General features: G+C 35.4%; 1 long non-coding RNA gene across 1 annotated transcript in view; it reads left to right on the top strand.

The window, feature by feature from the left end:
* Window positions 1-10,247, top strand: part of LOC118763375 — a 28,689-nt gene extending 18,442 nt beyond the window's left edge. The window contains exons 2-3 of the long non-coding RNA XR_004999123.1: window positions 6,227-6,365; window positions 9,255-10,247. This is a non-coding gene — a long non-coding RNA (uncharacterized LOC118763375). The remainder of the gene's footprint in view (window positions 1-6,226; window positions 6,366-9,254) is intronic.
* The last annotated feature ends 3,637 nt before the right edge of the window (window positions 10,248-13,884 follow it).

Here is a 13,884-nt window from a genome sequence, read left to right as displayed (position 1 = left end):
GACAAGGAAATTTCCATGATCATCAGCTTGTACATGCCAAAATTGAAGTTCAGCTTGCCCGGGGCACCAGTAACCCTAAAGCTGGCCCCGCCTGCACCACATAAATTCATAGAGATTATGAATCTACCATAGAACGGTGAGTGCCACAGTATCATTTATTACCTCACTTTACAGAGGCCTATGTACTCTCCACTTGTTGAGTGTGGGTACTATCTTTTGAGTTAACAGATCCAATACTGTGGTTCACCGTTCTATGCTCAAAATTGTAACTATCAATTTCAGGAATGTGAGAGTACACCCTCCACAAATTGCTGAAAATTGTTGTTCCTGGAAGAATCGAGTGACGTGTGCATTCTTCCAGTGTGTCACGATTCTGACATGGCACCACATGTAGGAAAACCTGTCTAGTCTCGTGATACACTCCTCCAAAAACCCACTGCTCAGGTAGGACCCTTCCTTGGTTGTACTTATGTCTTCAGAAGACTGTTTCATCAATCTCAACAATCTTCCCAGGACCACCACAATTTTCTTTTGGGTATAACACCCTTTTCTTGCAGGTACGACACAGCATCCTCCTCTGTCTTCAGTGTCTCTATCATAGACATGAGATTAAATGATCTAAAACAAATTTGAAAATATTTTCAGACAAAAAGGTGAGTGAGTTAAATAAGATTTGGGTGTTGTTTCTAGCACATCCTACAGCCACCTTCCACATCTCTTTGTCACTCTTGTGTATTGATGCGTTTTTATATTTTTCTCCCCATAAGCATATTTTATGGAATGAAGATGATTATGGAATGTTTAGTTCAGAAGTGGTCCATTGCTCAGATTTAAATAACAAAATGATTATAATTAAAATGTTTAAAGCCCCTCATCAGCACCACCAAGTGAGTGCATGTGTATGTATGCGTGTTTGTGTGTGTGTAAGAAAAAACATATTTACTAACAGAAAGGTATGCTATTAAAATAAATGATCTTTTACATACCTTTTTTAAATTACTGTGGATAAATCCCAGCAATGAACTTCTCAGGCTCTCCAATATTTTAAAATTATAAACAGAAACAATAGCAGAAGGCAGAAGATGTTGAAAAAATAATAATTTTCAAGAAATTTTTCTTAATAGTGTAAATGTGTTTATGGGGAGATGTTGAAAAACATCAATGCATGTGAGAGTAACAATAAAAATGAGGAAGGTAGTTGTGGGATGGGCCACAAATAACATCCTTAATCTCCCTTAACCCTTTAGCATTTAAACCGGCCATATCCGGCCAAAAGTATTCTGCCTGTTTTATGTTCAAACTGACCAGATCTGGTCTCTCACACCAACCCTACAATATCATTTTAAAAATTAACAGCTACCTCACCAGAATCTCATAGCTACAAGACAATGCATGATTAGTTCAAAACAATGTGGATGAAAAAGCTTTAATTATATCAGAATAATGTGAACACTAAAGGGTTAAACCACACACCTTTTCGTCTGAAAGTATTTTCACATTTTTTTTTAACAAAATGGCTTCTCCTATGGTTTTTAAGTGCATAGTGCAAACAAAAAACAAAAATTGTCCAAAATCGATCTAGAGGGTAAAAAAAAGTCATAAATTTTCAAACATTTTTTTTCCAAGGCTTGTGGTGGAAAGAAATTGCAAAAATCCTTGTCATAACAGAAAATCCTGATCCAAAACTCCAAAACTACCAAACCTTGTCACAGACCTACCTACCCAGGAGCTAAATCTCCATCCTGCTACCATTTTGTTTATTCACTATTATATATTATTTTACAATACACTCATGCTATGATATTGATCTCAAAAGGCCTACTGGTTACTTAAAATAACTGAAACTGCTCTTTTACAAGGGGCATGCCAAAAAGTTCCCAGTAATGGTGAAAGGCTTGGTTGGAGGCCCAATATTCCAAGTTTTTTACAGGGCTTAGAAAAACTGAAGGACCACTGCAGTAAGTGTGTGAATCTGAGAGGGGAATATGTTGAATAAAATCATAATTAACTGATCCTGCTGTATTTTATTTTACCCAAAGTAAAGAGCTTTTCACCCTCTCATATCTTATATTTCTATCTTTTACATGTTTCAGTCATTTGACTGCATCCATGCTGAAGCACCACTTTCAAGAGTTAAATCGAATAAATCAACCCAGATACTAAAGTATAATAAAGTATAGACTCAAGTATTGTGAAGTTAACACATTGCACAGATCATAGGAGTAAGACGGACTGAAATGAACCAAACCATGTAAACAAATAAAATGAAATAAAATGAAGTATAATATAACTGCAAGAAAATAAACATGAGGAGATATATTTTGATATATTATCTGAAGACGATGTGGTTGATGATGAAAATAAGTATTGATTATTGACTGCTGAAACATTTGTAATGAAGTATCTGAAATATCAACAATTTGTCTTCTGTCCTTTGAAAATGTGTGTGTGTGTGTGTATGTATGAATGTATGTATGTATGAACGTATGTATGTATGAACGTATGTATGTATGTATGTATGTATGTATGTATGTATGTATGTATGTATGCATGTATGTATGTATGCATGCATGCAGGCAAGCAAGCTAGTTGTTGAATACACAAAGAAGGGTTAAGTGCAAGGGGCTGCCTCTCTTAGACCAATATCTGGAGTCTACCCAGTCAGCTTGCGGGTCCCAGGATTTCAGTAGGAATCTTCTGAAGTGTCAGCAAGGTCTAAAGACATCTGTCCTTGAATTTAAGGGAACATCTTAAATTCAAGGGCAGATGTCTTTAGACCTTGCTTACACTTCAGGAGAGTTCTTTAATATCCTCACCTGTTCAGCTATGCACAGCTAACAATGCTCGCTCTTGTTGATGTAGGGGCCCAGTTTTTCTAGAATCTTTCATGGGATTGTGTGTGGAGTCCCTTCGACCTTCAAGCACCACACATGGCTCACAAAAGACAGAGCATATCATCTCTCTGGAATCCTAAACAAGGATCTGTGGTTGGAGAGGTGCTGCTTGAAGGTGTTCCCAGAAAATCCAATGTATCTTCGAATACTGCTGCTGTTGATGTTGACACTGCACTTCCACTGTTGTTGATGTTGTTACTGTTGCTATTGGGTCATTAATGCTGGTGTAGAGGACATCATCGGTGGCGGGGCTGGTGTTGGCAGTGCTGTTGTCTTTTTCAAGGTCTCTGTTGGTGCTGCTATTGCCATCGTACCTATGGGATTGTGTAAAGTGCTTATCTACCAGCCTAAGGAATATCCTACCTACACACGTTTTTATATTGAGAGAGAATTAGCATACACTTTCATTTGGTTCTCACTGACTCTCAAATCACACTTTTGGTTCTGTCGTTTATTGGCTTCGACAGGTTAAATAAACTAGGTAAAGATAATCAATGTGTGAGTCAAGATCATAACTCATCTCATAATAAAATATTTATCTTGGTTGGTCAAACAAAGGAATACTTCAAGATTCACAAGTTAAAAATGAGTACCACAATGACTTAGATTAAATATCATCATATGATTGTTATGTAGTTATGATCATATGGAGCAGACTGCCTCACGATTAAATCATAAAAAATATGTAGTCCTTATTTTAAAGATGGCTGGAAATTTATTTAAGGAAAGTTGAGTGCTGCATTGAATATGTTGAAGGATTAAATAAAAGCTTACTTTACTAAGTTATAATAAGCATTAGCAATATATTATAATCCCATCTGCCAATTATACTTCAACAAAATCTGGCAGAAGACCTTGACAAAATATAAGCTTAACTCTCAGGTTTCTGCTTTTTTCTCTTCAACATCTTCAGTGATAACAATTTGATGAAACAATAGGTGGAATCAATAAACTACTTCCCTGTACTAAAATGGCATGGTAATTCATAAAACAGAAATCAATGATTTTTCTTTTTGCTTTACACTGAAAGCTTTCAGACTACAAATCAAATACCAATAACTTTGATACACCAAATTTTACTAGTTCTTCATTTTTAATCAATTCAGTAACTGAGAGACGAAAGACTAGTTTGATCCAGATGAGATTTGACATGCAAAACCACAGGCTCTGAAATTTTGCACTAGTGAATAGGAAAAAATTCTGTTTCTATATCTCTATCAATTCATCTGTCACAGAGTTATGTTTCATATTAGTTGTAGTGGGGGAAGCATATGCATGTGTGTTTTCAGACCTTGAAATGAACACTGCTATAGATTACTTTTTTTTTTTTTTTTTTTTGCTGTTTTGCTCTATTTTATTTCTAAGACAAGTTCATTCTCAGGTACATTTAATCCTCTTAAGATAAATTCTTTATTTTTGCAGAACACAACTTCTGAATTGTATCATGAAAATTGTTCGAAAACAATTATTCGAAAAACAGTTATTCGAAATAAATATTTGCGTACTTGATTTTTTATTTTAACATTTTTGTTTAAATAAAGTAAAAAATTTAGAATAATTAAAATTTTGTATAATTGTCCTTTTGAATAATTTTCATTCATACAATTTTCCAATCGAATAATTGTTTTCGAACAGTTATTTTCAAACGATGTTCACATAATCATCTGAATTGCTAATATAAAATTAGTTCTGTTTTGTCACATCTATATTTCTTGTTTAGAACACTCACATGGAAATATTACTCAGATTTCCATAATGTTTTCCTCTTTGCCATTATGATATAAATGCTCCCATATTAACTATTCAGAACAATTTTATTGAAACCTTTATGAAGGAGAATGTTTTCAATGTTTCTTACTATACAGGTGAACTAATTTACAAGTAATTTCAGGAACAACTAAATCCGTTGTGTTTTATATGTGGAACATGTGATTTGCTAGGTGTTATGTTGCAAAGTAAATTATTGTATATACTGAGATGTAGCGTATTAATTATTATGACAATGAGAGACAGCGCTTCTTCTACTGCTGCTGATGTTGTTGTTGATTATCAGTAGCAGTGGTGGTAGTGGTACCATTGACAACAATGATGATGGTGATGACAACAGCAGCAGTGGTAGCAGCAATGTGAATGACAATATTGTTGTTACTGTTGCTGTTTTGGAGGATGTTGCTTCTGGAATCAAAAAGCCCTGGTCTATTCTGTTAGAACAGACTTTTAGCATGAAGGATCAGTCTATTGCCTAGATCAGCCCATCAATTCTACATTTTGGACATAGAGATATAGAGTGTTCTAGATATTGGCTGAACTTTAGTTAGCATTCAAACTGTGATGTGACCATCTCCACTTTATTGTAAATGTACTTTCTCGTAATTTAAGACACTATGTGGTTTCTGTCTTAAAAGTGGTAAAGAATGTCTCAAGAGACATTTAACTGCTGAACTGAGCAGACCAAGTTTACAATACAGAAGCTCATTTTAAGGCCAAGAGCAGGGAGTATATGAAGTCAACAATTTATTAAAAGACTGTCATAATTCACTGAAAACTGTCAAAATTTACATGTCAGTATTTGCTCTCTGTTAACTGATCTCAGGCTATATTAGATCAGGGCTATAATACATATAGCCTCTGTATTCTTGCAGGTATAGTTCTACCAGCCATGAAGATATCAACAACCAGGATGAAATAGTGTTACCAGCAGCAAATAGATGAACAATATCCTATCTTTTTTTTTGCTTTTAGTTGTTTCAGCCATTGGACTTCAGCCATGGAGAGTTTTAGTCAAGCAAAATGGTCCCAGTACTTATTTCTCTAAGTCTAATATTTATTCTCCGGATCTCTTTTGCTGAATTATAAAGTTATGGAGACCAACACATACACAAAGACACATACACATACACACCCACACTCACCCATACATACATACATACCATACACGCATTCATACATACATGTGTGTGTGTGTGTGTGTGTGTGTATGTATGTACATCACTTCTATTTTTTAATTATTATGAATCTTCCACTGAGGAGGAACCCGGTTTCCAACAACGATACAAGAATGTAGTTAACACAGACAAATTCACATTTGGAACTTGAGAAAAGTCTTCCATATTTTTACTGTTCCACTCACAGATTGCACTTGTAATGTACAAATTAGCCAGTCGGTTTCTCTTTCTGAAAATCCCAGTTTATCCAGATTCTCCTTTAAGCCATTCACAAACAAAACCTAGGGCTCCAATTATTATTGATATGAATATGAATTCATAGTCCGGATATAGAAGCTGGAGGTTTTGAAGCAGTTGTCCATAAATTTCCTCTTTTGCTTTGTGTAGGGATGAGCTGGAAGAAGAGGGCCATTATGTCAATGGTCAAGGGACTGACCAGACAAGGAAACATGAGAAGGGAAATGCAAGGGAGACAAGACAGGGTCACCGAAGAGATTACTACTAGACAGGCGCTGAGGAGAGGAAGGTAGGTGAAGCTCTTTTCATTTCCCACACATGACAAGCTATTTTGGCAATTGTATACAGACATCGTTGTCCCCTTGATATATGATGGCAGCGAAGATAAGGATTGGCAGTGATGTCATCAGACCTTTCTATGGCGAAGGTGACGTAGTAGCCTGGATTCCAAAGGTCAAAGTTGTGGCCAGGCTACAAGGCATCAAAGATGTAGCGAGTCCCATGGCCCTGTTTTTTGGGGGGGGAGTGCACTGGCACTGTACCTCAAAATGGATGAAGAAAAGGAGTGCGGTGAAGATCGAGCAGCACTTAAGACAGGCTTACACAGATGGAGAGTACACCGCTTTTGTTAAGCTGGGAATGATCAGACGGAGAGGGGAACAGACCAACAAATATACTGCGGAGGTACAGAGGCTGGTTGTGTTGTCTGGTCTTACCGGTGAAGGACTTGAGGAGAGAGGAATGCGACTGGCTTTTGTGAATAGCTTTCCTGATGACATGTCAATGCAACTACAACAGTTGCCAGGCGACAACAAAATGGCAATGAACGAGCTCATTGTTCAAGCCCATGTGTTGACACAAAGCACTGGGCAGAAGGCAGTGGTGATGGTAGCTGCAGAAGCCTGCGATGCTGCACGATAGCCGATGAAGGACAAAAAGTGGCCTGCTGTGGAACAACAGCAGCCATTCACAGGCAGGTGACTGCATGGAGCTTGGACTGGTTTGCTGCTGGTGCAAACAGACTGGGCATATCATCTGAAATTGTAGCCAGGGAAAAGGTCATGGAGAAGTTGTTGCCTCTCAAACTTCCCCAGCAAACAAGTAGAGGCATTGGTGAGGTCGTGGTCAGGGGAAACATGTTCAAGGTCTGTGTGTGTGTACATGTGTATGTACATGTGAACGTATGTTTATGTAATGATATGTGTCAGTTCAAGTTGTATACATGACTGTTACCTTGTTGAAGATTGTATATATATATACACATATACATTTATATAGACACACATGTGTCTTCTAAATACTCACATACATACGTAAATACATAAGTACATACATACATGCGTATAGGCATGCACATATGCACGCGCACATACATGTACACACATACATACATACGCACATACATACATAAATACATACATACATAAATACATACATACATAAATACATACATACATACATACATACATACACACACACATACATACGTACATCTATATCATGAACTAACTGTTACTTTCTCAGATGCAGCACGAAGTTTTGTCAGTGAACAAGTTGCAGTCTCAAAGCAACGAAAATATTTTGACAAATTAAATTTAAACGTTGAAGTGAATCTAACGGTTTTTGTGTGTTTCTTAAATGGCTTATAAACACCTTCCACGCTGCAATTGTTTATATATATATATATATATATATATATATATATATATTTCTTTTTAGGAAGTTGATTGTTATGACTGGTCAGAGAGTGACCATTGGTTTCGCACCTATAAAGTGCTTAACCATGTAGGTGACTCATCAGACTCAAATTGCTGAAGGTGCATAACCTCTCTACAGCTAGGAGGAAGATGTCATGCTCAATTAAGTTTTGTAAACAAAAAAATATATATCCAGAGTTGTGTTACAGGCAAGACAAGGTATCTCCCTTATATCTGTTCCAGCCATATTGATATTCGAAGATGCTACCATGGTCCTATTCTACAAATAGGGAATTCTAAACTTAAAGCAGGAAACATCTTATATGAGGGCATTTTTGTTTACAAAACTAACTGATCATGATGTCTTCCTTCCTCCCTCCAGTTATAGAGAGGTTATGTGCCTTCAGCTATTTGAGTATGACGAGTCATGTATGTTTTAGAGTATGCTTTAAAGTATGGCTCTTTTTTTGGATATACGTACTACTGACAATATATATATATATATATTCTCTCTCTCACACACACACATGCAACAGGTTTCATTTACAAGACATTGGTCAACCCAGGGCTATAATAGAAGACACCTGCTCAAGGTGCTGCACCTATATTTAACCACTAAAGAGCAATTCAGAGTTCAGAGTCATCTGCAGTCAAAGGAATGCTTCTCTAAATGTGTCATCTCTTATTGTTCTTACCACAAATGAGGTAAGAATAATTCTATGAGAAGAAAAAAATAACAGTCTACTACCCTCAACAACAATGAAAATGGTAGCAAGTGAACAAGCTAATGCCTGGTATAGATGTATGCTAGGAAATTTAGAAATTCCTAACTAACTGAGAACTAGATATGACAAAGTAAAGTAACAAAATGCTGATACAGTTCTTTCAACAATACCACATGTAGTACAGAGCCACAAGCTATGCAACGTCTGTTAAGATATCATCATATGAAAGAATCATGCATTTTTGCTGACTATGAAATGCTCAATGAAGATGTAGAGAAATGTTTTCAGTAAATTCGATAAAAATAATTAATTAAAAAAATAAGCAATTTGCTTAGATCTTTTTACCAACAAAAAAAAAATTTTAACTATTTCAAAAATATAACAACTTGGATTTCATCTCAAGCTGCATATTTTAATATGTAGTTCACTGAGAAAGCAGAGAAATCTGTTCAGCTTCAATAAAAAAAAAATTAATTGACTCAATAAAAATATCTAGTAGATATTTGAATCCTTAAAAAGCTTTTCTCTGCAGTTTGTCATTGAGAAAAATTCTTGCTTGAGACAAAAAAGATGTAAAACATGTATTTGAATTGGTATTAAATTAAATAAATACTTTTCTAAGGTCTTTCTACTGCCATAAAAATATTAAATAAGCTTATTATTTCAAAAATATGTAGCGGGTTTAAGCTTAAGCTGTATATTAACGCCTGAGTTTTTAAATTTATTTTATCCATCAACTTCATATTCTCATTTCAGACAGCTATGAAATCAAGGTGGTACAGTTATTGGTTTCAAATTTTGACACAAGGTTAGCAATTTCAGGGAGGTGAGTAAGTTGATTACATTAACCTCAGTACTCAACTGGTATTCATTTTATCAACCCTGAAAGGATGAAAGGCAAAGTGGACCTTGGAAGAATTTGAGTTATAGAAAATGCCACAAAACACTTTATCCAGCATACTAACAATTCTGCCAAGCTTTCCACTTTAAAGTGATACAGTTGTTGCTATGATCATTCTCCTCATTTGGGGATCACTTTTACTTTTCACAACAGATGCCTCTGCTCTTGAGAGCTGACTAGTCTCATGGAATCTCTATTCAGACATTACTCACTCAACTGTCTCCCACCACCCACTCTTCACCAATATTGTGACCATTTCCCACTCCTCAGCCCCTTACAAACTATTTTATCTAGTCCCTCCTCCCCAGAATGGTTTGCTCATATTTTAATAGCAGCTCATCAAATTGCAATTCTTTAACAGGAACATTAACTGCTTCAGACTCACCAATCTGGTAGAGCCTACACAGACCATGAGCATATCTTCTTCTTCCAGACTGATCCAATAAAAAAAAAAAGTCTGAAACTAAATTGAATCATTTCCTTGTTTCAGACTGATAAGTTACATTCAGTTAACTGATTGAGATGGTCCAGCTATTTCTCTCTTATTGTTTGAGAACAACAGTGTTGTTGGTTATTTGTGCTGAATCAGGTTATTTATTTATTTAATTTCAGATCATGTATTTTGTAGACAATAGCTTTGCTATTTACAAGTTTAGAATGGACAAATTACTGATTCATTGCATTTATCTTTGCAAGAGAGGCAAGGGAATCAGGATGTTTGTAACTCAGTGGACTTCATTCAAAGAACATTGGCTTTTTACCAATGTTTACATCCTTCACCAATATACAGCAAAAGATATGCACATACATACATACATACATACATACATACATACATACATACATACATACATACATACATGCATGCAAACATATATACATATATATGTATTTATATATATATATATATCTTTGTATATATATATATATATGTGTGTGTGTGTGTTTGTGAGTCTATATATGTATATATATGTATGTATATATATGTGTGTATATATATATATATATATATATATATATATATATGTGTGTGTGTGTGTGTGTGTGTGTGTGTGTGTCTCCTTTGTGGCAGCACACCTGTTTCTGTCCTCATTTCTGATCTCACTCTCTCTCTCCAGCTGGGTAACCTTGTGCCTCCTCTACAGCAAGACATCTGTTTCTGTTTCTCTGTCTTACTATAGCCTTTCATCATCTAACACAAGATGACCTCTTCCAATTCCCCCTCCCCTCTCAAAAGATTTTTGTCTTGCAGGTTACTTGGTGACCCTGTTGGTGCAGGTCCCACTTTAAAAGCATCCAGTCCACACTGTAAAGTGATTGGTGTTTGGAAGGGCATCCAGCTGTTAAAACCTTGCCAAAACTGACCTTGCCAGTGCTTGTGCCACATAAAAAGTACTAAGTTCACTCTGCTGGGTAGTTGGTGTTGGAAGAGGAATCCAGCTGTAAAAATCCTGCCAAAACAGTCACAGAAGTCTGGTGCAGGCTTTTGCTTGGCCAGCTCCTGTCAAACTGTCCCACTCATGCCAGTATGGAAGGTGGATGTTAAACTATGATGATGATGATGTATGTAGGTATACATATATATATATATATAATATATATATATATATATATATATATATATATATATATATATATATATTTGTATGCATGTAGGGAAGTAGGTAGGTAAGTAGGCAGTCAAGCAGGCAGGCAGGTAGATAGGTAGGTAGGTAGGAAAATATATGTATTTTTTATTAATGATGAAAGCAGAATAAACTCAAAATATCAATCTGTGTATCATACTTAAAGTAGATATATTATTGAAAGCCTGCTAAATTGTGGCATTTATCTCTAAAAAGCATCTCTTATAAACATATAGTGTTAAAAAACACAGAAATATATCAGCAGCTGACAAAAATTGACCAGGAGTGATGATGGCATTACTAAATATATATTTCTACTTCTTTGATCTTTATCAGTAGCAAGTATCAACTGGCACCACATGCAATGCAAAAATCAGCTGCTAACTGATATAGTTAAACAGTAATTGAAACGTCATTGATTTCGCTAATACTGCTTCCATCACTAATAAGGAATCTTTATTCAAACTGCCAGCTAAATGTGAACACAGAACATAAAAAGTCAGAAGAAATGTCACTAAGCATTTTATCCTAATGCCCTAACAATTCTGCAAGATGTTGCCTTAACCCTTTTGTTACCAACCTGGCTGAAACCATCTCTGGTTCTGTAGTACAAATGTTTTGTTTTCATAAGTTTTGAATTAAAATCTTCCACCAAACCTTAGTTACAATTTATGTTCCTAACACTAGCTTAACGATAACTAAGTTATTTTACTAATTCTTTGTTATATTTAAAGTAATTGAAAAAAACACAAAGCATCTCAAAATAAATACAGTAACGAAAAGGTTAATAATGTATGTCACAAACAATATTATTATTGTTATCAAGTCCAGAACCTTTTGATGCTTAAATTTATCAGTCTTACTATCATAAATGTTCTGTACCCTAATTTATATCTTGATCCTTCCTAACCAAAATATTACCTAGAAAATGAAAAACCTATCAAACAAAAGGATTTTGAAATTGAAATGAGCAGAATGTGGAAACAGTATCAATAATAATTGGTGCATTTAGTATTATAAAATAAAGATGAACAAAAATATAAAAGAAAAACCAATCCAAGAAAAAGTAAGTAGACTTATACGCCAAGACAAGACTGGGGAATTTAAAATAACATGTGAAATGCAGCAAGATTTGGAAAGATATTGACAATGTTTTGACCCTTTAGCATTTAAACCAGCCATATCTGACCAAAATATTCTACCTTGTTTTATGTTGAAACTGACCAGATCTGGCCTCCCACACCAACCCTACAATATCACTCTAAAAATTGACAGTTGCCCCATCAAAATCTCAAAGCTATGAAATAATGCATGATTAATTCAAAACAATGTGAATAAATAAGCATTTCATTTGTAAGAGTAATTTGAATACTAAAAGGTTAAATGTTTACATATTAACACTATATATTAAGTTCACTTATATGCTGGAAAATACAGTACACATATTCTTTTTGCTGAGATGCATCAGATTTATATATTGCATAATGGCAGCAGAATGACAGAATATGCAACAAATTTTGAAGCTTGCAATATTTACTATAATTTGAGTTTTACTTTACACCGAAGAAAGGAAATGGAGAAAAACATCAAGTTGAAGGGGTAAAGGATAGAAGAAAGGTTGAGAATCAGTGCTTTTACAGTATCACCACCAAACCTTATAACACAACTCGAAGCAGAAATTAAGCACAATAATACAAATAGCCTTCATTAATACACGACACATTATAATACCAACAACTCATATTACCAGTATTCATCATCATCGTCATCATCATTTAATGTCCGTTTTCCATGCTAGCCTGGGTTGGATGGTTCAACCGGGGTCTGGGAAGCCAGGAGGCTGCACCAGGCTCCAGTCTGATCTGGCAGTGTTTCTACAGCTGGATGCCCTTCCTAACAACATGAAATGCTAAAATAACATGCAAAGTCACAAAATATCCTACAAGGCAAAACTGATGCAGTATATAAATGCAATTCTACAACCCCAAAAGACAAAGATGCACACATTACAGAAACAGAGAGGTGCACTTAGTGGTACAGTAGAGATTTTCATAAAACTGTTAAAAACATCATCATGACCATTGCTACCACCATCCTCCTCATCTTCAACCATCTTACAGAGGGTAATGGGTGCATTTTCTCATGATGAGTGCTCAGCAGACCAGGTCTAAAGGGACCTCTCAACTCTATACTTTCTCTGTTCATTAGCCATCCATATATGCGTATGTATGTATGTATGTATGTATGTATGTATGTATGTATGTATGTATGTATGTATGTGTGTATGTATGTATGTATGATGATGATGATGTTTATGTCATAAGAATTGGTAAAATTTTTGAGAGAACATGCAATACTTCTTTTTTGGAACTGGATCTTGAAGTAGATATTAAGCATGCAAATATAGAACTGAAAAGCCCTTTAGATAAAAAATGTCTCTTTGACCCATCTTGATAATGACACAAGGGTTTTATAAGTCTCTTGGGGTGAATGAAGGGAAAGCAATTCAGTACAGGTCAGTGAAAGAGAAGATCAGGAAAGAATATTAAAGACATATCAGAATGGTCCTGAATACTGAGCTGAACTCCCAGAGCAGAATTGCAGCTATAAACTCCTTGATGGTACCAGTTGTCCAATATAGCCTTAATGTCATCAATTGGAATTTGAGTGAGCTCCAATATATGGACATAAAGATTTTTGAGAGAACAAGCACCTGTAACCTCATATTCATACTTACAGCATAGTAGCCAGTGGAGGTTTTGGGCTACCTAGTTGTGTTTGTGCTTGTACTCTTTTTTTTTTTTTTGAGCTGGCTGAACGGCATTCCATCTGTTGTTGTTGTTGTCGTCGTTGTTGTTGT

The sequence above is a fragment of the Octopus sinensis genome, linkage group LG1 (genome assembly GCF_006345805.1).
Source record: "Octopus sinensis linkage group LG1, ASM634580v1, whole genome shotgun sequence".
NCBI lineage: Eukaryota > Metazoa > Mollusca > Cephalopoda > Octopoda > Octopodidae > Octopus > Octopus sinensis.
The sequence above is the reverse complement of the archived record's forward strand: the minus strand, read 5'-3'. Positions and strand labels throughout refer to the sequence as shown.